Below are 25,852 nucleotides of genomic sequence, written 5' to 3'. Positions count from 1 at the left end.
CTTCCCAATAATATTGCGATCTCAGAACCTGGGCTAATGGGCTCAAGTGTGCACACTGAGAGGCTAAATGATGGTGTTTAACTGCCATGTGACCTTTAAGGGACATTTGGCTGTCAAAGGAAGAGTGCATCAAGGAAGCAAGTATACAACTCCGTAAACACACTGCACCTGCAGCCCCTCCCAGACTTTGGCAGGCCCCTGCGCATGCGGACGGACCACTCCACGTGAACTCGGGGGAGAGGTAACGCAAGACCCCGGAAGGATGCCAGCATGTAAAACCGTAAGTCAAAACATCAAACAGTGCACTTTATCTCTCAAGTTGCCCACTGGCCCTCTTCCAAGTGTACTTTATTTTCTTTCCTCCCTATTTTCTTTCCTTCCTTCTCTTTAAGCCTTTTAATAAACTTTCACCCCTGCTCTAAAACTTGCCTTGGTCTCTCCTTCTGCTTTCTGCCTCCTCAGTGGAATTTTTACTCCCGAGGAGGCAAGAACTGAGGTTGCTGCAGACCCACACGGATTCGCTGCCAGTAACATACAGACCTGCTTTTCCTCCCAGAAGACCCCAAACATCGACTCCACTCTCTGCTCCTGAGTGAGTACACTCTTCCCTGGTTGACATTTTCTGTTTTCGCCTATGCTTTTCATCACTGACACATTTTCCAGTGCAGGCAGGCAGTTTTGAAATGTGATTGCTGTGCTAGCAGTCCCATTTTGTAGGCTTTATTTGCTCTAACACAATTTATGATGCCTTGATGATCTCCGTATGGCCTAAATTGCTAGGCACGCCGTTAATTCTCCTGATTGATGGATTGTGTAAGGCATATACCAAAGGGAAAAGAAGAAGCCTGACAAGGAAACACAGGTAATACAGCCTCCCAATTCATATGCACTTTTAATGGGTGTAATTCTCATTACACTCCAACTCTCTATGCCTTAGGACATCATGTGTGACTTTTAATGATCTGTATAGTGTAATTGGATTTCAAGCCCTTGGGAAGAACAAACTGTAAATTCCCTTGCTCAGATAAAGGAAAAAATTTAACATCAAGGTTGACTTCAGTAATGAAATAACACAAAAATAATTTATGCCCACTATGTACCAGATGCTCTGCTGTATGGCACAGTATTAGGATCCTTGTTTTAATACTTAATCTGATTAATAAGGCTAACATATAAATGGATATTTTAGTACAAACCTTAACAGCTAAATGAGTCATCAGTTACTAGAAAATATCAGCGTATTTGATATTTGGGGGAGGCTTTAATTGAGTCATTTTAATTTATTATTTATTTATTTTTGAGATGAAGTTTCACTTTTGCTGCCCAAGCTGGAGTGCAGGGGCACAATCTAGGCTCACTGCCACCTCCTCCTCTTTGGTTCAAGCAATTCTCCTGCCTCAGCCTCCCAAGTAACGAATTATAGGCATGCACCACCATGCTCCATTAATTTTTGTATTTCTAATAGAGATGGGTTTTCACCATGTTAGCCAGGCTGGTCTCGAAATCCTGACCTCTGGTGATCCATCTGCCTTGGCCTCCCAAAGTGTTGGGATTACAGGCATGAGCCACTGCACCTGGCCCATTGAGTCATTTTTAACGCTCACCTAATTGAATGCGCTATTCTCTTGTGCCCACCCCACCTTGAAAAAATATTTCATAATAAATCTACTTTTTAAAATTTAAATCAAAAGGGCTCCCTAGCTCACTTTTATACTGAAAGTGGTTTGTCTATATGTAGTTGCCCATTCCACGCTCAATTTCAGGGACATTTTTAGAAAAGCCCGGCCATTTTTGACAATTATTTCTTAGTCCAAATTGCCTCTGGCATAAGGGCATTGATTAAAAAATATATATTTAGTGTTCGTGTTGTTATTTTATGTTGTGTGGGCATCATTTTAAGTAAATTTATCAAGGGTAGAAGAAAAGAATTTACATCTCATAGAAATATGAATATTTCCAGAGTGAAAAATTTTCAAACAGTAAAAGGGCCACCTGCCCTAACCCACCCACTGCCTTTGGAACTCTTGTGTGTCTACCCAGCTTGCGCCCAGGACCAGCCTTTTCCTTTGTGCTTTACTGACCTTCTTTCAGGGCTTTTCTCATTCTCCAAATCAGGAAATTATATAATTTGCAAGCTTTTCTTTTGTTTTAAGGTCGATAGGTAGTAGTGAAAGGAGTTAAAAGTTTCGATATTTGGAATTACGCTTTTAACTTCATCTGGACTCTATACTCTCTATTAAAATTTTTGTTACCCACTTTGCTATCAAATTCGAATAAGTATTTCTTAGCAATTTCCAGTTATCTGCAATTCCTGAATCCCTCTACCTTATTCCATTGCATAGAATATAATTTCTCATTTATATATGCACTTTTTAATGTGTATGATTTATATTATGCCTACTCAGTTTGTAAATTGCTATAATACAAATATCTTAATAATGATGAAAGCTACCATTAACTAGTTGCTTGATTTGTACCAGGTCCTAGAAGATGCTCATTAACACACTTATTTTTAACCTTAAAACAGTAACTACTTAAGTATGATCACTCTCCTGACTTTTACATGAGAAAACTGTAAGCTTAGAAAATATAAATAAGTTATTAAAGGTCAGTTAGTCAAAGTAAGACATACCAGTTAGGGGAACAAAGGGAAAAGAAAACAAATTTCAACATGTTACAAAAATAAAGCTCTACTTTTCACTCACATGAAGCCACATATGGGCAGGTAAAAGCTATTATTCCTTATGCCATCTGGAGCATGTGGCCTCCACGCTGTAACCTCAAGAGCAGAGAAGGTCAAAGGAGACAAACAAAGCTGGCTTTAAATTGCCATCTCTCTGAAGTGACACACATCACATCTGTTTGTAGTCTATTATTGAGGACGGCTCTGAGTCCCAGTCTAACAGCACAAGGGTTGGAAAATGCATGGGAACAAATGGAGAATGTAGTGAGCACTGGCTGTCACTGTCACAGTCCACCATCTGGATATCAAAAGTTTTACTTGCTCCTTCAGTTCCCCTACACATTAGGCACAATCAACTCCACCCCGAGAAACGTTAACTCCAAGCCCTTCCAGCTCAAAGCCCAGGATTCCTGGGTGTTGTTAAATAGTCCTTACATTAAGTTTATGTAAAACTCCTTTTTGGCTGAAAAACTTTGAACTTTAAAACAATTGGTTTTCTGTCCTCCATGCTCCTAATGGATGTAGGACAGGGATGAAATAACCAAAATCAGTAGTTCTATTTGGAAAGAAAAAGAATAGGTAAGTCTGCCTTAGGAAGCAACCGTTTCCCTAGCCCACCAATTACCTGTAAACAGATGGCAGCTGATATAGTTTGGATGTTTGACCCCTCCAAATTTCATGTTGAAATGTAATCCCCAGTGTTGGAGAAGGTGCCTAGTGGGTGTGTTTGAGTCATGGGGATGGATCCTTTATGAATAGCTTGCTATCATCTCATGGTAATGAGTGAATTCTTTTGTAGTTTGTACAAGAGCTGGTTGTTTAAAAGAGCCTGTGTTTCTCCCCATCTCTCTTGCTCTCACTTACCATGTGATATACCAGCTACCCGTTTGCCTTCTGCCATAATTGTAAGCTTTCTGAGGCCTCACCAGAAACCATGCAGATACTGGTGCCATACTGGTGTAGCCTGCAGAACTGTGAGCCAAAATAAACCTTTTTTCTTCATAAATTACCCAGTCTCTGGTATTCCTTTCTAGTAAGGCAAAATGGACTAATACAGGAGTCCAACTATTTTCTTACAATTGAACAGTGAAATTCAATTTTGCATATATTTCATGCTGGGAAATTAGTAAGTTTCTTATTTAACTTCCAAACTGGTCTAAAGCTAGTCATTAAATTCAGATTTCTTTTAAATCACTTTCTTATTCCATTTTCTGTTGCTATGACTTAATACCTGAGAATGAGTAACTCATAAATAAAAGAAATTTATTATTACATTTCTGCAGGCTATAAGGTCTAGTATTTAGGGCTTGGCATCTAGTCAGCTTCTGGTGACAGCCTTGTGCTCCATCACATCATGAAAGGCATCACAAAGTGAGACAGGTGTACTGAGAGCCAAACTGGCACTTAGAACAAATCTACTTTCATGGTAACTCACTCCCATGATAAGCCATTAATCCACTGAACAATTAATAGATGAATGAATTACTTCATTAATGAGGAAACAGCCCTCGTGTCCCAATTGCTTCTTAAAGGCTCCACCTCTTCATATAGTTACTATTGGGGAATAAATTTCAACATGAGTTTCAGAGGATACAAATATTGAAATAGCACGCGTTCGTTAAGAATCTGTGCTATCTTCTGACGGATAGAGTGTGAATGCTTCTTTCCTTATCTCTTATTATACTGTTAGCTAATTTAAGACTGCAGCATAAAAAGGAAAGTTCACACAATCTGATCTTTACATTGATCTCTTATTCAAAGGAATGATTTTACTAGACCTATGTGGTCTGAGGCTTATTTAAGCCCATTATTTTCTATTTATAATTAATAACTGTGACTTTCCAAATCCTTAAAAGACCCAGATATCTAGACTCTTTATTTAACCTCTTCTTAAATTTATTTTCTAATGAGATATAATGTATATAACATACAATTCACTTTTTCATGGTGTGCACTTCCAGTGATTTTTAGTATTTTCACAAAGTTGTATGAAAACTTCCACTATTAAAAAAAAAAAAAAACTCCAAAAAATACCTCTACATCCTGTTATAGTCACTGTCCATGTTTCCTTTCCACAGCTCCTGATGATCACTTATGTATCCTTTTCTATTAATTTGTCTATTCTGTACATTTAATATATAAACAGGCATTTCTCAAAAGAAGACATTTATGCAACCAACAAACATATGAAAAAAAGCTCATAATCACTGGTCATTAGGGAAATACAAATCAAAACCACACTGAGATGCCATCTCACACCAGTTAGAATGGCGATCATTAAAAAGTCAAGAAACAACAGATGCTGGAGAGGATGTGGAAAAAAACACTTTTACACTGTTGGTTGGAGTGTAAGTTCAAACTTTGTGGAAGACAGGGTAGCAATTCTTCATGGATTTAGAACTAGAAATACCATCTGACCTAGCAATCGCATTACTGGATATATACCCAAAGGATTATAAATCATTTTACTATAAAGACACATGTACTTGTATGTTTATTCTGGCACTGTTCACACTAGCAAAGACTTGGAACCAACCCAAATGCCCATCAATGATAGACTGAATAAAGAAAATGTGGCACATATACACCATGGAATACTATGCAACCATAAAAAAGGATGAGTTGATGTCCTTTGCAGGGACATGGATGAAGCTGGAAACTATCATTTTCAGCAAACTGACACAAGAACAGAAAACCAAACACCACATGTTCTCACTGATAAGTGGGAGTTGAACAATAACACATGGACAAAGAGAGGGGAACATCACAAACCAGGGGCTGTCAGTGGGTTGGGACTAGGGAAGGGATAGCACTAGGAAAAATACCTAATATAGATGAGGGGTTGATGGGTGCATCAAACCGCCATGGCACATATATACCTGTGTAACAAACCTACACACTTTGCACATGTACCCCAGAACTTAAAGTATAATAATAAGAATAAAAATAAAAGGAATCATATGTGGACTTTAGTAATTGGTCTTTTTCACTTAGCATAATGCTTTCAAGATTGACCTATGTTTGAGTATACATCAATACTTCATTCTTTTTATGACAAAGAAAGTGTGTGTGTGTGTATATATATATATACACATTATGTATGTATGTATACACAATGTATGTATATACCACATTTTTAAAATTCATACATCAGTTGGTAGATATTTGGGTTTCTGCCACCTAAAGGCTATTATAAATAGTGCTTCAATGAACATTTGTTTGTAGGTTTTCGTTTGTAATGTTTACAAATGTTCTGGCTATGTACTAAGTGGGCAGCTGGTTGGTCACAGGGTAACTCTGTGTTTAACTTTGTAGGTACTTCAAAACTGTTTTCCAGAGTGACTGCATTACTTTACATTACCACTAGCAACATATAAGGGCTACAATTTATCCATATCTGGCAAACACTGATTATTTTCCATGCTTCTTTTATTGTAGCCATCCTAGTTAGTGGGTGTTAAGTATCTTATTGTGGTTTTAATTTACATTTCCCTAGTGGCAAAATATATTGAGTATCTTTTTATGTGCTTACTGGTCATGTATATGTCTTTTGACAAATATCTAATGAAAATCTTTGCCCATTTTAATTTTTATTTTATTTTTTTGCTTGGTACTTTGCTTTCTTATTGATACTAAAGATTTTACATGTATATGAGGTTACATGTGATATTATGAAACATGCATACAATGTTAAATGATCAAATCAGGGTACTTAGGACATCCAGCAGCTCAAACATTTATCATTTCTTTGCTTTGAGAACAAGTCAAATCTTCTCTTATTTCTAGCTATTTTGAAATATAAAATAAATGATGAACTGTAGTCACCCTACTGTGCTATCAAATAGTAGAACTTATTCCTACTAGTTAACTCTATACTTGTATCATTAATCAACCTTTTTTTATCCCTCCCCCACAATCCCCAGTCTTTAGTAATCACCATTCTTCTCTCTGCCTCCATGTAATAACTTGTTTAGCCCCCACATATAAACAAGAACATGTGATATTTTTTCTTTCTGTGCCTAGCCTCTTTAACTTTAACATAAAAACTCTAGTTCCACACATGTTGCTGCAAATGACAGGATTTATTCCTTTTTAATGGCTGAATGATATTTCCTTGTGTATATATGTCACATTTTCTATATCTGTTGATCTGCTGATGGACATTTCAGTTGATTTATTACAAGCAGTGTTGCAATTATAAACATGGTGGACCAGGTATCCCTTTGATATACTGATGACCTTTCCTTCCTGTAAATACCCAGTAATGGGATTGCTAGATTATTTAACAGTTTTATTTTTAATTTGTTTGCAAGATCTCCATCTGTTTATATTTCTAGCACAGGGTTTTTTAAAATAAAAGCCATTCTAACTGGGGTGAGATAATATCCCATTGTGGTTTTGATTTCCATTTCCCTGATGATTAGTGATGCTGAGTATTTTTCATATACCTGTTGGCACTTTGTATTTCTTCTTCTGAAAAATGTCTATTTGCCCATTTGCCCATTTTTGAAATTAGATTATATATTTTTTGTTTTATTTTCTGTTCTGTTGTTTTGAGTTCTTTGTATATTCTGAATATGAATGCCTTGTTGAATAAATAGTTTGTAAATGCTTTCTCCCAATCTGTAAGTTACCTCTTCACCCTGCTGATTATTTCCTTTGCTGTGTGGAAGCTTTTTAGGTAATGTAATTTTAGTGATCTATGTTTTGTTTTTGTTGCCTGTGCTTTTGAAGACTTAGCTTTAAAATCCATGCATAGACTAATGTTCTGAAGCACTTCTTGTTTTCTTCCAATAGGTTTATAGTTTCAGGTCTTACATTTAAGTTTTTAATGTACTTTGAGTTGATTTTTGTACATGGTGAAAATTCAATTCTAGTATCATTCTTCTGCATATGAATATTCTATTTTCTCAGCACCACTTATGAAGAAAATGTTATTTTCTCAATATATGTTCTTGGTGCTCCTGTCAAATATTAGTTTTGACTGAAAATATATAGATTTGTTTCTGGGTTTTCTATTGTGCTCCATTGGTCTATGTATCTGCTTTTATGCCAATACCATGCTGTTTCAGTTACTATAGTTTTATAATATGTTTTAAAGTCAGATAGTGTGATGCCTTCACATTTTGGTCATTTTTGTCATTTTTGCTCAGTATTGCCTTGGTTACTTGAGGTTTTTTTTGCATTTTCATAATAACTTTAGGAATTGTTTTTCTATTTATATGAAGAATGTCATTGGTATTTTGTAGAGACTGCATTGAATCTATAGGTTTCTTTGGGTAGTTTAGCTATTTTAAATATATTAATTATTTCAGTCCAGGAGCAACAGTAGTCTTCCCATTTATTTATTGCTTTCTTTCCCCAGTGATTTTTTTTTTTTTTTTCAAGATAGAGTCTTGCTCTTTCACCCAGGCTGGAGTGCAGTGGTCGATTTCTGCTTACTGCAGCTTTTGTCTCCTGGGTTCAAGTGATTCTCTTGCCTCAGCCTCCTGAGTAGCTGGGACTACAAGCATGTGCCATTATGCCCAGCTAATTTTTGTGTTTTAGTAGTCTATATTGGCCAGGCTGGTCTCAAATTGTTGACCTTATGTAATCTGCTCACCTTGGCGTCTCAAAGTGCTGGAATTATGGGCATGAGCCACCACACCCAGGATTATAGTTTTCATTGTAAAGGTATTTTACCCTTTTGATTAAATATATTAATAGGTATTTTACTTTTTTGTGTGTAGCTTTTGTGAATAAAATAGCTTTCTTGATTTCTTTTTTAGCTGGTTTGTTATTGGTGTATAGGGATGCTAGTATTTTTTATGGTTGATTTTATATTGTATAACTTTACTGAACTTATCAGTTCTGTATTTGTGTGTGTGTGTGTGTGTGTGTGTGTGTGTGTGTGTGTGTAGTCTTTAGCTTTCTCTAACTATGAAATCATGTATTTGTCAAAGATGGACAATTTGACTTCCTCTTTCCCAATTTAGATGCCTTTTATTTACTTCTCTTGCCCAACTGATCTGGCTAGGTCTTTTGCTCCAATGTTAAATAAATGGAGTGAAAGTAAACATCCTTGTTTTGTTCCAATTCTTACAGCAAAAGCTTTCTGCACTTCCACATTTAGTATGATGTTAGCTGTGGGTTTCAATGTTCCTTTTACGTCTATCAGAATAATGCTAACCCTGCTGAATGATTTAGGAACATTTCCACTGTCTTCAAATTTTTGTAATAGTTTGAGAATTGGTATTGAGTCTCCTTCATAAGCTTAGTAGATTCATCAGTAAAGCCATTTGGTCCTGGGCTTTTCTTTTGAGGGAGACTGTTTATTACTGATCAAATCTTATTTCTCATTATTAGTTTGTTCAAGTTTCCTACTTCTTCTTTGTTCAGTCTTGGTGGATTGTATGTGTCCAGAAATTTACCACTTTCCTTTAATTTTTAAAACTTGTTACCTTATACTTGTTTATTACAGTCTCTAATGCTCCTTTGTATTTCTGCGGGTTAAGTTGTAATGTTACCTTTTTCTTCTCTGATTTTGAGTTCTTTTGTCTTCATTAGCCTAATGAATGGTTTATTGATTTTGTTTATTTTTTCATTTTTATTTTCTTTTATTTCTTAAGTTCTGGGGTACATGTACGGGATGTGCAAGTTTGTTGCACAGGTAAACTTGTGCCATGGTGATTTGCTGCACCTATCAACCCATCACCTACATATTAAGCCTTATATGCATTAGCTCTTTTTCCTAATGCCCTAAAAGCCAACTTTTCATTTTGTGGATTCTTTGTATTTTTGTTTCTAATTTCTTTAGTTCTGCTCTAATCTTTATTATTTATATTTTCTACTAATTTTGGGTTTGATTTATTCTTGCTTTTCTAGTTCCTTGCAGAGCATTGATAGGTTGCTTATTTAAAATCTTTCTACTTTCTAGATGTAGTTGTTTACTGCTATAATTTTTTCCTATTAGCACTGATTTTGCTGTATCTCATACATTTTGGTATGCTCTGTTTTCATGTTTTAAAGGAGATATTTGATTTTCTTATTTTTTTTCCATTGATTTGATGGTTATTCAGGAGCATATTTTTAAAATTTACTTGTAGAGTTTGGAATTTTGTATTGTAATTTATTTCTAGTCTTATTTCATTGTAATCTAAGAAAATACTTAATGCAATTTCTATTTTAAAAAATTTGTTGAGAATTGTACTGTGGACTAACGATACAAGTGGTCTGAAACATCCAGGAGAATGTTCCATGTGCTGATGAGAAGAAAGAATATTCTTTATGTGTTGCATACAATGTTCTCTTAAGGTTTGTTTTGTCCCTTTGGTCTATCATGCAGATTTAGTCCTATGTTTCTTTGTTGATTTTCTGTATGGATCATCTGTCTGATGCTGAAAGTGGGGTATTGACTTTCCAAGGTATTTTTATATTAGGATCTATTTCTATATTTAGCTCTGATAATATTAGCTGTATATACCTCCTTACTTTGGTATTGGGTGCATATATATTTACAGTTGTTACATCTGCTTGCTGTATTGATCCCATCATCATTGTATAATTATTTTCTCTTTTTATTATTTTGACTTAATATCTTATTTTTTTCTGATATAAATGTTGGGGTTCGGGGATGCCCTCAGTTCCCCAAGGGGACATTTCTTGGGGTTTTGGTCTATCACTCTCTCAAGAATGAAAGAGGAGACCATGGTGCAGTGCACTCATGAAATAAATACCAGACCCCAAAAGTGTGGCAGAAAAGTGATTTATTTAGGTAGAGAGAGAAAAAGGAGAAGGAGAGAGAAAGAAACAGCTAGCTTTCACACTGAATGAGAGAAAGAAAAGCCTCTCTTACACTGAGTGAGAAGGTTTCCCAGAGGGAGAAAACCAGAGAAGGAAAACTCCCCTCACACTGAATGAGAGAATCGAGAAAGATGGAATCCAGGAGAGGAAAAACAGCATCTACAGTGGGTGGAAGGGGACCCCAGAGGGGAAATCCAGGAGGGGAAAGAGAGTTCCCACCATGTGGGAGGGGATTTCAGAGAGCTGGAAATCTGGTGTGGGTGAAGGAGCAGGGGAATTTATCCTGGGAGAAATTCCCACCTCCCCACGTTCCTCTGGCCAATGAAAGGCGTTCCTTTAAACTTCCGCTGTGGTGATTGACTCTTAAATCATGCCTGGGAATTTAAACATACACTCTTAAATCTCCCAGATCGTGAGAGATGGGGGAGGGCATGGCACTGAAAAGTTCTTGCCCTTAAAACTACACCCCTTTGTGGACCCAGAAAGAGAAGATATTCCCTCATAAACACAGGTACTCCTGTACACTCTGGTTTCTCTTTACATGAAATATTTTTTTCCATACTTTTAGTGTGTATGTGTCTTTACTAGTGAAGTAAGTTTGTTGTGGGCAGCACATAATTGGATTTATATATTTAATCCATTCAATTCATCTGTATATTTTAGCTGGGGAACTTAAAACACTTAAATTCAACATTGTTATTGTTAGGTGAGGACTTATTCCTGTCATTTTGTAAATTGTTTCCCAATTGTTTGCATATCCTTATTTTCTCTTCTATTATTTACCTTTATAATTTTTTTTAATACTGATAGTTTGATTCTCTTTCTCATTTGATTTTATCAGTTTTATCAATGAGTTTTTCTTTTCTTTTCTTTCTTTCTTTTTTTTTTTGATGTTTGGTATCATTCTTTCATTACACATATAAAACTTCTTCAAGCATTTCTTTTAAAGTCATTCTAGTGGTTATAAATTTCCCAGGTTTTGCTTTTCTGGGAAAGACTTTATTTATCCTTCATTTCTGAAGGCTGGCTTTGATAGGTATGGTATTCTTATCTGGCAGTTTTTAAAAATATATCCTGTGCTCTCCTAGCCTTTAAGGTTCTGCTGAGAAATTTACTGTTAATGTGACAGGGACTACTTTATATATGACTTGATTCTATTACTATTTTTAGAAATCTGTTTTTCTACAAGACTATGTGCCTTGTAGAAAACCTTTTTGAGTTGAATCTCTTTGGGGTTTCCTTGAGCTTCCCATATCTGAATGTGTCTATCTCTTGCAAGACTTGAAGGCTATCAGCTATTATGTAATTAAATAAGTTTTCCTTGCTTTCGTCTATCTCTTCTTCTAGAACACCCCAAAATAGTGTATTGGGGTGCTTTATAATGTCCCACATGTCATATAGGCTTTCTTCATTCTTTTTATCTGACTGTTGTTTTTTTAAAGACTTGTCTCCAAGTTTAGAATTGTTTTATTTTGCTTGAATTAGCTGATTGTGAAGCTTTCAGCTGTATTTTTTATTTTATAGTTTGAATTTCTTACTTCTCAAATTTCTGTTTCATCCTTTTTTGTGATATCTGTCTTCATTGAATTTGTTATTGAAATCATGAATTTATTTCTGATTTATTTGTATTGTGTATCTGTGATCTCTTGTATCTCACTGAGTTTTAAAAATATTATTTTAAATTATTTCTTAGGTAGTTTATAGTTTTGTTTTCCATTGGGATCTGTTAATGGAGAATTATTATACTCCTCTGAGGTGTAATGTTTTCATGCTTTTGTATATTTCTTGGACTCTTAGGCTGATATGTGCACATCTGGAATGATAGCTGCTTTTGCCAATTTTATGGAATGGCTTTTGTGAAAAAAGATTTTTTTATTTAGATGTATCTATAATATTGGTTTGATAGGTGCTTTGACTTTGATTCTGGACCAGTGCAGTGTAATCTTTATATGATTCATTGAGCTGTAACCAACGTCAGTAATGTCTGTAAGTTCCTTTGTGGCTTAGGCTTAATGAAGAATGTACTGAGTCTTTGCTGAGGATAAGGATGTCAAGTGGGCTTGTTCTAGGGCACCAGTGGTGGTAGTGTTAGGCCAGGAAGGCCCGTCCTCATGACCCTGGTACATATGTGGGTGCCAGCAGTGATAGCTTCAGGTGGCTGGTCTTCAGACCTCTAGATGACATGCTTATGTGCTGATGGTAGTAGGGAGAGGCTGACTGTGAGGTTCCTAGTCCTCCTGGAGGTGTGCATGATGTTGGCAGTGGCAGTAGTGGCAGAAATCATTCTTTGGGCACCTGCATGGCTGACTCATATGCAGAGGGATGGGTAAACTAAAACCTGGACACCCAGATAGTACATACATTGACAGTTGCAGATAGGGCAGGCCCATCATCAGGTTTCTGAATGTTGTGCAGAGGCGCCCATAAAAATTTCTGTTCATTTTATATTTGTTAAATATTTTAAAGAGTCTTGGTGATATTCTGAGCCTAAATTTCTTATCAGATATATAATTTGCAAATATTTTCTCACATTTTATGACTGTTCTCATTTGCTTGACAGTCTTTTGAAGCACAAATATTAATTTTGATGAAGTTCCATTTATCTATTTTTCTCATAGCCTCTGCTTTTAATATTACATCCAGGAAATCATTGCCTAATTCCAAGGCCATAAAGATGTATTCCTATGTTTACTTTGAAGAAATTTATATTTTTGGCTTTTACAATTAGTACTTTAATCTATTTTGAGTGATTTTTTTATATGATGTGACATGGCCATCTAAATTTATTCTTTTGAATATTAATAAACAATTACCCCAGAACTATTTGTTAAAAAGATTATTGTTTTCTCTGAATTATCTTGGCTTTCTCATTGCAAATCAATTAACCACAAATGTAAGAATATATTTCTGGAGCCTCAATTCTATTCTGTTGATCAACATGTCAATAGTTAAGCTAATGTTGCACATTCTTAATTATTATAATTTTAATAAGTTTTGAAATTGAGAAGTCTGAATTTTCCAAATCTGTCATTTTTCATGATTGTTTTGGCTATTTTGACAGGATCTTCTGAATTTCCTATATGAAACTTAAGATTATACTGTTAGTTTCTACATAAAAGGTAGATGGAATTTTGACAAAGATTATATGTTGAATTAATAGATGAATTGATATCTTAACAATGTCTTTCAATCAGACATTGTTGGAATGTCTGAATCTTTTTAATTTATTTTATTTATTTTTTCAATAAAAACTTGTAGTTTTCCCTATATAAACCTTGAAATTATTTTGTTAAATTTATTTCTAAGCATGTTATTCTTTTTAATGATAATATAGATTAGATTGTTTTCATTTCATTTAGAGCATTCATTGCTATTGTATAGACGTAATTGATTTCTGTATGTTAATCTCATATCCTGCAATTTTCTTGAACTTATTTATTAGCTTTAGTGTTTTTCTTACTGCTTCCTTAGGATTTTCTACATACAAAATCATGCCCTCTGTGAGTAGATATACTTTTACTTCTTCCATTCCAACATAGACACATTTTATTTATTTATTTATTTTTTGCCTAAGTATTCTGTTTAAACTCTGGATAGAGCTTCTAGTAAAACATTGCATAAAAGTAGAAAGAGGAGATAAACTTGTTTTATTCCTGATCTTAGGGGAAAATATTTCTGTCTTTCATTATTAACTGTGATGCTCTGTGGGTTTTTCATAGATGCCCATTATTAGGTTAAGTTTTCTTCCTTTATTATCTCATCAAGTGTTTTTATTATACAAGAACAATAAATTTTTGTCAAATGCTTGTTCTTCATGTATTGAAATGATTCAGTGGCTTGTATGCCTTATCTGCTCTAATAACATGATATAGTACAGGGATTTTCACATGGTGAACCAAACTTACATTCCTAGAAAAAATACCAGTCGGACAGTGTATAATCTTCTGAATTATGTTTACTACTAGTTTTTGATGATTTTTTCATTTGCATTCATGAGAAATTGGCTTTTCCTGAGATGTGTTTGTGTCATTTTGGTAGCAGGGTAATACTGGCCACATAGAACAAGAGGGAAAGTTTTGTTCCTCTTTTACCTTTGTAATAGCTTATACAACTCTTAATTATTTTTAAATATTTTTAAAAATCAAATGTTAATTACTTAAAATATTTTTCAAAAACATATAATTTACCAGTGAATACAGCTCTGATCTAGAATTCTCTTTACAGGGATTTTTAAAATTAATGATTTACTGTATTTCTCTTTTAAGTCTATTTGGATTTTCTATTTCTCCTTCAAAATGTTTTGGTAGTTTGTGTCTTTTCAGGTATTTATGTATTTTGTTTAGGTTATCTAACATGTTGGTATACAATTTTTAAAATCATTTTTTTCTTATAATCCGTTTATTTACCTCAGTAAAGTCAGTAGTAATGTCTTCTTCATCTTCATTTTTGATTTTCTCTTTTTTTCTTGTTCAGCCTAGCTGAGGCTTGTATACTTGGTTTGTATTTACAATAACTAACTTTTCATTTTGTTAATTTTATCTATTGTTTATCTACTGTATATTTTGCTCAATCACTGTAATATTTATTGTTTAATGGCTCAACGTATAATATATCATATAGGATGTTTCACATGAACTTGGAGATCTAATTCATGGATTTCACAACTAGGATTTAGAATTTTTAAGGAACAGAGAAAGTTCAGGAGCCAGGTCATGAGCATAAAGGGAAGATCTTATAAAATGGAATAGACAGCCAGAAAGAGGTTAATGCATGTCTTCATAAGCAGGGTAGGGATTTAATTCTTATTCAAGTCCATAAGAACTTATTGAAAGGTATTAAGCAAGGCTATGATATGATATGATATGATATGATATGATTTGTATTTAATAATAACAGTAAGTAGGCTGCTATGAGGAGAATAAATTGATATGGTGAAAGAATGAAAGTAGAAAAACAATTTAAAAGTGATGGAGTTATTCAAAGAAGAGATGACAGTGACTTTAAACAAAATACTGGCAGTAGAGATAAAAAGAAGTAGATATCTTTAGGATTAATTTCAGATGTAGAGCCAACAGTACTTCCTGACACATCGGATACTCCGGATAAGAGAAAGACTAGGCTTGAGGATCTTGTATAGAATTTTGATTTGAGCAACTGGATGAATGCAGCTGTCATTTACTGAAACAGAAAAAAAAAATTAGGAGAAAAGCAGATTGCAAAGAACAGATGAAAATATCAACACTTTTGGCCATTTTAAGGTTTAAATAAATTTTACTTCTAAAATGTAGTCATAAATAGGCAATCAGGTGGATAGGTCTGGTTCCTTTTAGAGGTTATGGTTAAATCTTCCAATCTGGTTACTATCAGCATTTAGATTTTGAGGCTACATAATATTTTCTAGGACAACAATACAGGTAGAAGCATAGGTAGCAGCATAGGATGCTGGTGAGCATGCCCTGGGTCTTTTCAATATATAGACACATGATTAAAATGTCTCCTCTGATCTTCTGGAACAATAGTTAAAATTCCTATCATTGAAATTGTATCTGTATATTAAGTCACTGTCTCTAGAAGACCTCAATAGAAATGAAAAACATCACGATAAATATAAAACACCATTATAAAGGACCGTCATTTACATTACCATGAAATCATTGATATAATTAGGAAATAGGGTGGAAGAAAACGATAATAACTTCATGAAAGCAAAAAGAAACAGAGTTCCTTAAAAAGCAGAAGGGGTAAGACAAATCTTGGATTCTCTAGTGCTAGTTTACTGGTGATGGGGAATATCAATGTGTCTAGTTGCTCAGGCAAACAAGGAATGCCACCAGGCTGTAGAATGTTTGGCTATACTTTTATTGCTCACCTGCCTTCTAAGTGCCTTCATTTCAACATTGAAGCTTCCTCTCTAACAAATTTAGAGCATCAATGAACTCTTTCATTTTCTTCTGTTCCCTTTTTGATGCTTAAGACTACTTTGTAAATATTTTACCCATATAAGAGCCAATTTTTCCTAGGCCTTGTAATGATTCCTTTTTATCCATTATCTCGTTAACAGGCTTTTGGTGTTAAACAATTATCTTATACGTTATGATACTCAATATATATTTGTTAAATAAATAAAATGAAGCAATAATACTCATAATCACTATGAATGGTCAAGTATAACATTTTAGTGATTTGAAAATATAAACTTTAGTAACATTGAAAGAGATAAGATACACTATACAAAAGGGCTTAGCAAAGTGCCTGGAGCATAGATTTTTATTTCTATATAGATGCTCCAGTAAGCCATTTATTATGAAGTAGCGAAAAAAATAATTATCTTCAAGGTATTTTTGATCTCTCCAACCAAAGCCTACTATTTTGATTATCATGAAATTTGCTGCTTCTATTGAACATCTGTGATGTGTAACACAGTAGTAGGTAAATATAAAAGTCAATAATAAATTGATATTGATTAGGCATATTCATACATAATAGATTTTTGTATTTGCTTTCTTAACAAATTAATTTCTGCAGGATTATAATACATTTTAATCCTTCATGTAAGTATTAATTTAATATGCTGAGTATTCCTAGTGTCATATGCCCAGTTTTTACTGCTAATGCATGTTTATTAAACTTGACTTTTTAGATTTGATATCTAAGCTTTCGTTGATGTAGATAAGTTGAGATTAATAAAACAAGAGATTAACCTCATTGTTGGGTCAAGTATGGCAGGAAGAAACCCAAAATGATAAGAAGTCACAAGCGAGGAAATTGAAGCAGGAAGACTTTTGGTACTGAGAGGTTCTGGGGGTTCCTACAGTAATCACTGATTTATAGGTTCTCTTCTTTAACGGCAAGCATACAGAGGGCTCCTGGAATTTATCAGTAAACAAATCTTTTCATTTGGGTTGTACAAGTGTCTAGTAACAATTTACTGATCATTTATTTTGCCATAATTCATCACCTAACATTCTAAATAAAAACTTGTAAGTATTGTAAAGGAATGTCCATGGAGGTTAAAGCCACAAAATATATCAAACCATTTCAAGAAAAGCAAAAGTTATGACTATATGGTTAATTTTGAAGCTTGTTGAATCTTTAAATATATCCTATTAACTAACCTTTCAAAATAAGGATAAAAAAATGTAGGACTATAGGGGTATTCTTGAGATCTTTTCTGACTCTTAAATTCTAGGGTTCTAGAATTTTATAAATAGACTATGTTTAAAGATCAGCAGAGCACTGACAAATATTTTGCTAAGAGCAAGGAATTAAACTGTGGGCTGAAGAAAAGAGAATTCAAAACAAATGTCATCTGATGACCTCAAACCAAACACTTGGTGGATATAAACTTAAATTAGTACTAACAATCTAAATTTCATGATCTTTCCATAGCTTCCAGAATAGAATATAAACTCTGTAATGTTTCAATTTACTATTGCTTGAAATCCTTAAGATTATTTCAACAAATAGCAATCAGGTACAGAATCCAAAAAGTTCCTTATTATTATCATTATTATTTTTAGTTCTGGTTTTTCTTGTTGATGCTCTTAACTCAGGGAGTCGCTAGAGGGTGCTTCACTGTTCTCACTGCCATTGGTAGTGAGATTATGAACAAGTATGTGTCCTCCCTATTATCCAGAAGTTGCTAAAACATTTCTACAAATAAGTTTGAGGTATCTGGTCACATTTTATCTTTAATCCTTAATACTTACTCCTGCTTACACACACACACACACACACACACACACACACACACACACACAAACCAGATTTTATCTATGGAAACAATTTCTTTATCTTAAGTCTCTAATCCTTCGTTCATAAGAATTTGAACAATTTCAAGATACTTGGCAAGACACTAAAGCCATTCTTTTGACTGTCTTCTCCATGAAACAAATTTCCTATCAATGTTTTTATCCTTTTCTCTAAAGTGAAAGCCTTCACCAAAATCTCTTTTTAAATTTCCACTATTTTATTTGAACATTAGTATTGGTACAGCTGGTAGGCCATAATATCATAATAAATAACCACTTGTTGTTACTAACAACTAGTTGTTGGTGTCAATTTATTAGATAAGACTATTTTAGTTGCAAGCACTATTTTAGTTGCAAGCAACATGCAAACAATTTAAGCAGACTTCAGGGGAAAATAAAGGCTGGGTAATAACAATGTGCAGAGATTCAAGCAAAGTTACCAGGATACGGTCTGTCTCTTTATGGATTGCATTTTCTATCTTCTGTCTTGACTTTCTTCTCTAACAGCATTTCTCAACATTACGTGACTCATCTCAAGGCTTCTACCAACGAGCTTAGCAACCCTAATGAGGATAGAAATGATCTTTCCTAATAGTTCTGGCAAAGCCCTTAAACTGAGTGCTATTGGCCTTTTTGAGTTACGATGCCATAGGTGGTTCACAGGTCAATTGTGTTCAAATAAATAATATGCCCTTAATGAGTAGTCTTGATTCTCCTTAAATCAGTAGTTGAAATTAGCTATCCACAAACCACATGAACTGAGTGAATAGGAAGAAAGCATTCCCCATTAGAAAACTGAGGTGCAGGCCAGGAGTCATGGCTCATACCTATAATCCAAGCATTTTTGGAGACAGAGGTGGGTGTATCACCTGAGGTCAGGAGTTCAAGATCAGCGTGACCAACATGGTGAAACCTCATAGCTACTAAAAATACAAAAAAGCAGGGTGCAGTGGCACAGGCCCATAATATCAGCTACTTGGGAGGATGAGGCATGAGAATCACTTGAACCCAGAAGGTAGAGGTTGCAGTAAACTGATATTGTACCACTGCCTTCCAGCCTAGGCAATGAACAAAACTTCATCTGAAAAAACAATAAATCAACAACAAAAAAACTGAGGTGTACATAACAAAATAAATGGTAATGGACAATAGGCAACTGTGTTCACCAGTGCTGATCAAACTGCTAGTTTAGTATCTTCATCTTTTCTTTACCAGTCAAGAAATTGTCTTGTTTACAGATGAGGAAGGAAAATGAAAAAATAAAAAAAGAAAGAAAAACTGAAAGTTCAAATTCCTACTTACAAGATTTTCTCAATTTATATCCCTGGGGCCAAGATTGTACCCTGTCCTTTGCACTGACTTTGAAAAAACACACACATAATTTCAATAAACTTGTTTTCACCTTTCCCAGCATTTGGCCTTTGCAGCTTTATATCATCAGTGTAAATATTATAGCAATTGGACTGGCCATTTGCACAGAGAAGAAAACCTGGTAGTGTGTGCTGGTGGAGAATCAATTTTAGAGACAAACAGAACATAACCTCAGCATGTTGCCTTAATGCCTCAGCAAATATCACACTTTCTGGAGAACACCATAAACAGACATCTCTTCCACATTAGAAACCCTCTTCCAGGTTAAGAGGAGAGAGAAAAATTCCCATGGTATCTTCATTACCCATAGTAGAAAACTACCAGGAAAGGTATCTTTTTTAAGGGAATGAGCACAGAGCTTTCATGCCTTTCATGGGTACTCCAACCTTCATAAACCTCCAATTGTTCAGTTATCCAGAAGCTCTGAGAAACAATTTTTTGTCAGTTTATAGAATATAACATCTTGATAAGATTTGAAGATTTATTTATCTTCTTCCTCGACTTTTTTTTTTTTTTTTTTTTTTTACTGTTAAGTGTAAGATACAGAGGAAGAAAGTATAGCCTTGTGAGGACAATCCAAACACTAGTCACAGATCTGCTAAGGTCTACACGTGTATCTAGTGCAAGTTAACTCTAACAGTATTTCAGTCTCTTCATATTAACAGATAGTAAAAATTCATATTTTTATAATATATTCTTATAAGAATGAAATATTGCTATGACCACCCATTGAAAAATTAGAAAGGGTTTTATGAGGGCAAGGTAGCACTTTATTAATCTTGCTATTATTTTATTATCCACAATTTTAGCATATAATTCTACATATGGGAACATAAGCCTGTTTTCTACAATCTTAACAGTCATAATTTCCATTTCACAGCCTCTAAATGGATGCTGGTAACCCCTAAATCTATCTCTTCATTCCCAAACTCTCTTATGATAGTTAAATGCATATAGTCAACTACTGACTTAACAGGTCATCTGAGACAGCTGATGGGAGACTTTCATACTTAACATGTTCAAAGCAAAATTTTGTGCTATTCCTCTAATCTTTTTTCTACTCCCATCATCTGCCTTGTAATAAAATAAACTGAAAATCACCAGTTGCTGAGGTAAAAAATCTGTCATTTGCCTGTAATTATTTCTCTTCACCTTATAGTTTTTATTCATCAGCAAGATCCCAAAACTATATCTATACCATAATCACTTTTCACCAGCTTCACTTTAAACCACTCTAATAAAGCCTTCCTTCTTCCACATTTACCCTCCTCATGGGCTATATCTGAGAAAAGGAGGTTCAGGTGGTTCATTTTGCATTGTCATAATTGGCAACATGTGACACCACTTACAAATCAGCTATTTTGACAATTGGACCAGGAATTAAGACATTTCTTTATTTTATTTTATTTTATTTTATTTTATTTTATTTTATTTTTTTTATTGCATTTTAGGTTTTGGGGTACATGTGAAGAACACACAAGATTGTTGCATAGGTACACACATGGCAGTGTGGTTTGCTGCCTTCCGTCCCCTCGCCTGTATCTGTCATTTCTCCCCATGCTATCTCTTCCCCCCTCCTCACCCCTCCATCCCTCCCCCATTTTCCCCCAATGGACCCCAGTGTGTAGTACTCCCCTCCCTGTGTCCATGTGTTCTCATTCAACACCCACCTATGAGTGAGAACATGCGGTGTTTGATTTTCTGCTCTTGTGTCTGTTTGCTGAGAATGATGGTTTCCAGGTTCATCCATGTCCCTACAAAAGGACGTGAACTCATCGTTTTTGATGTCTGTGTAATATTCCATGGTGTATATGTACCACATTTTCCCTATCCAGTCTATCATCATTGGGCATTTGGGTTGGTTCCAGGTCTTTGCTATTGTGAACAGTGCTGCAATGAACATTCGTGTGCATGTGTTCTTATAGTAGAATGATTTATAATCCTTTGGATATATACCCAGTAATGGGATTGCTGGGTCAAAAGACATTTCTTAAACAAAGGCTCTGCTTACTAAAAGTACTCTTTTTTTTTTTTTTTTTTTTTTTTTTTTTTTTTTGTTAATGACACATTACACTAAAACAATTAGGACTTGCTTGGGGACTTTTACTGTGAAAGAGAGTCAGGAATATTGACCACAGAATCCTAGCAACTCCATTGGAAAAACAATGAAATAAGAACCTATTGAGCAGGAGAATGTTGTGTGTGTGCTTGTGTGTATTTGTGTGTGTATGTAGTGTGCATGTATTATATCAGTATGTCTGGCTATTAAAAGAGAGACAGAAACAAAGTTTGAACATTGCATCCTTGGGAACGAGGACTGCTAGGATAGTCTTATAAACTGAGAGTCTCTAATTTAAGAACCTTTGTTATATAACTTTTGAAAGTGTTTGCTATTTGTCTTCCCTGTTTCTTAAACAATCTTTAACTGAGGCAACCAAAACAAGTCTATGTTCTTTGTAGCTTGAAAAAACATTATCAAAAATAGCTATTTCAGGTGGTTTTCAAGTAACAGATCCTCAGAGAAGCTTGGAGGTTATGGAAATAGCAATCGTGCAAATGTGGAGGGGACAGCAAGTGGAAGCCCACGATTTGTCTGTGAAGCTGATGATGTCTTACATAAAACCTGTCCCTGCCAAAGCAGAGCTTTGAATACAGCTTTGGAATTCTTTCAATGTGTTAAGTAATGTAGACAGAGTAGAAGTATAAGTTTGCTCTTCATACCTCTAAATTACTACATAAGGAAAAAAACAAAAAAGCAAGAAAAGCACTTGTATTATATAAAATTATTTTATATTTTCTTCTTGTAACTGATGCTCTAAGCTAACTTTAAACTAGCACTTAAGGTATGCATGGCACATTTAAAACAGCCCAAAACACTGAAGTCAAAGGTGATAAGATTTTCTGGTCAAGATCATGGTCAAGGACTCTAATAGTGAAGATCAGGCACCCAGAAATTTGAATGAGATTACTCAGGAAGAATTGAAAGTGTCTGAGAAGTTGGAGAATCCCATCAGCTCTTAATATATCACTACAAGTAGAGCAAATCAGAATGCCCCATGACCCTGGGAATAATGTCAATAAATCAGATTAACACACACACAAAAATAGCAAGAGTTTTGTATAATTTTTTAAAGTAAACCATTAAACAATTAAGTAAATATAAACTTTAAGTGTTCCTGATGTAAAAGCCTAGCAAATAGGTAAATATTACACTGAGATAATTGCTTGCTTGCTTGTGGGAAATGTGTGGGGGAAATGACTGTTCAGTGTGTTCATGTGAACAGTTCTCTGTAGCATTAATATCTTCTTGGGTTAACCAATGCAAATTAGTCCCAGTGATGGCCCACACTTCTCAACACTGAAGAACTAATAGACTGCCAGCTATTAGTATGGGAGGAAAGAGTGGTATTGTGCCTATCATATGCATCTGGCGGACTCACTCCTGCCTTAAAGTCCCAGGCAAGATGCAAAAACAAAACAAAACAAAATGTACACTGCAATGCACTTAGGAGAAGCTGTTAGAAGTTAAAACATCTGGCCAGGTGCGGGGGCTCAAACCTGTAATCCCAGCACTTTGAGAGGCCAAGGGGGGCAGATCATGAGGTTAGGAGATGGAGACTATCCTAGCCAATATGGTGAAACTCTGTCTCTACTAAAAGTACAAAAATTAGCTGGGTGTGGTGGCACATGCCTGTAGTCCCAGCTACTCAGGAGGTTGAGGCAGGAAAATCACTTGAATCCACAAGGTGGAGGTTGCAGTGAGCTGAGATCACACCACTGCACTACAGCCTAGCAACAGAACGAGACTCTGTCTCAAAAAAGTTTAAAAAATCACTTTTCTGATAGTTGTATCTAAGCCAATAAATGCCTGTAAGAGAGAAAAATTACAAAAATTTAACCCAAAGGCCTTAAATCCAACAGTGGTTTATTACTCGCCCAAGCTGTACTAACAAATAAAACCATGTAGGGACTTTTATTAACTCAACCAGTAGGTAGCTCAGATCTTGTTTCCTGACAGGCTCTTGAGTAGAACTATCACATGGCTTTGCCATATTGCAAGGTGGCAGAAAAATGCCAAATGAAATCAAAGGGGAATATTACTGTTTCTGTTTTACCGCTGTTCTGTTCACCAGCTCTCCCCTTGCTGTCTTTTCCATAGAACACATTCATCCCCTCCCCAAGAGAGATAGGTAGGTGTTTGCTTATTTCGCTCTAAGTTTAGAACACCTAAGTGATGTATGAGAGTCCCTACATTGTTGTTACAGTTGTTTCCTCTTGGTTTTAAGACGAATTAATCTAAAGAAAAAAAAAAGTTATCCCACCAAGTCTAATGTGTAATAGAAATAGGATTGAGGAAGCTACAATTAATATCTCTAACTAGAGAGGAATAAAGTACACACAGATTCTGAAAGCACACTGGGCAGATGTCACATGTGCCCCCATCTTGGAGAGGGAAACTGTTCACCAGGCCCACATTTGTCACCCTGAGAGTGACTTCACTGTCTACAGTTTGTTCCTTTCTGAAACTCTCCTTTCTCTATTTTCTTTCTTTATCATAACTGACACTGACTTTGGGAAATACACTCTTCTTATGTGTTGTACCTTTCTCTTGGCCATCAGAGATTGGGGCCTCAATGCTTTTTTAGTTACAGTCTCATTTAATCCAGACTCTAAGCCTTCGTTACTATGATTTGTTTGTATTCTGTTGTGTCTGCATCATGTACCAGCAACTATGCCCATAGGTTTTGTTGTTGATGTCCCTGTTTTAGACAGGGTCTTGCTCTGTCACCTGGGCTGGACCATGGCTGACTGAAGCCTCAACTTTCCAGGCTCAAGCCATCCCCCTGCCTCAGCCTCCCAAGTAGCTGGGACTACAGCTGTGTGCCACCACACCTAGTTTATGCTTGTAAATTTTGTAGAGATGGGGTTTCACATGCTGCCCAGGCTTGTCTTGAATGCCTGGATCCAAACGATCTGCTTGCCTTGGCCTTCCAAAAGGCTGGGAGATGACAGGTGTGAGCCACTGAACCTGGACAACCTTCCATCTTACTGCAATTATATTTCTCATGATGAAGATAATATTTAGCTCTTTGTTTTCCACTTTCTTCTTTTTCTACTCCTCTCCCCCACCCAGCCCTTTTCACTCAGTGGAATTAAGGTAAGCATCTTGAATTCATATGACCAGAAGAGTTAAAAGAGCTACATCATTATCATAAACTTTCCCTCTAATAGTTTTTTAGACTGAAAAAAATTACTGGGTGTCACACCTTAGTATAATCTTTGCTTTTAGGCAATTTAATCAACTGAAAGATTTTGCTAAATATTTGTTGCTCAATGTCATTCTCATTCTGGTTTTTGCCTGTGTGTAGTTGAAAGTTAGCATTAGGACAAAAACCTAATGCATGCATGGCTTAAAACCTAGATGATGGGTTGAAAGGTGCAGCAAACCACCATGGCACATGTATACTTATGTAAAAACCCTGAACGTTCTGCACATATATCTTGGAACCTAAGGTTAAAAAATAATTATAATAACCCCCACCAAAACAAAACAAACAAACAAACAAAAAAACAAAGTTGGAGTTTCTAATACTGCAAATTTGCTAATTTCTGAGATTTCTCTAGTACCTTTCATTTCTCGTCATAAAATTGATGATAATCCTTCCATAAGCTCAGCTCTTTCCTGCAGTGCCTTTCTGATGCAGCTGAAAACAAGCCCACTACTAATGTTCTTTGTGAACATATTTGTCCATAGCTGAAGGCTCACTAATATATGTCTTGCCTTCCAATTTTCCACAGGAGAACAGTATTACCTAATATTTTGGTACTTCATTATTTGGATCACTGCCTTTTAGAGTTTTATATTAGTTTTTTCGCCATTATTCTCAATTACTAAGCCTAACAATTAAGCTAAAGACGTACATTGTCAGCTTTTCTGTTTGTTTCTGTAGTTTTTCCTCCTTTCTCCTTCTCTTTCTCCTTCTCCCTCTTCCTCCTCTTCCTCTTCTCCTACTCTTTTTCTGCTTCTCCTCCTCCTCCCTTTCCCTTCTTCTTCTATTACTAATTAATCCAGATAAAAAAGGCTATGCTGTAATTACAAACAACACCAATATAGCAGAAGTTTTATAAACAAACCTGTCCATGGCATTCATGGCTGGCAAGGGAAAGTTTTTCTTGCTTATGCTATCTATGTTCTATCAACTTGTGCCTCCACCATTTTACAGAAAAATTGGCCCACTTGGTTGTCATAAAAGAGAAGGAGAGA

At 35.3% G+C, this 25,852-nt stretch overlaps 1 long non-coding RNA gene across 1 annotated transcript in view; it reads left to right on the top strand.

Annotated features, from left to right (window-relative positions):
- Positions 1-468: 468 nt before the first annotated feature.
- Positions 469-25,852, top strand: part of LOC141584477 (uncharacterized) — a 349,631-nt gene continuing 324,247 nt past the window's right edge. The window contains exon 1 of the long non-coding RNA XR_012517546.1: positions 469-592. This is a non-coding gene — a long non-coding RNA (uncharacterized LOC141584477). The remainder of the gene's footprint in view (positions 593-25,852) is intronic.

The sequence above is a fragment of the Saimiri boliviensis genome, chromosome 5, assembly GCF_048565385.1.
Source record: "Saimiri boliviensis isolate mSaiBol1 chromosome 5, mSaiBol1.pri, whole genome shotgun sequence".
NCBI classification, from domain to species: Eukaryota; Metazoa; Chordata; class Mammalia; order Primates; family Cebidae; genus Saimiri; species Saimiri boliviensis.
This window is presented reverse-complemented; position numbering and strand designations above follow the sequence as displayed.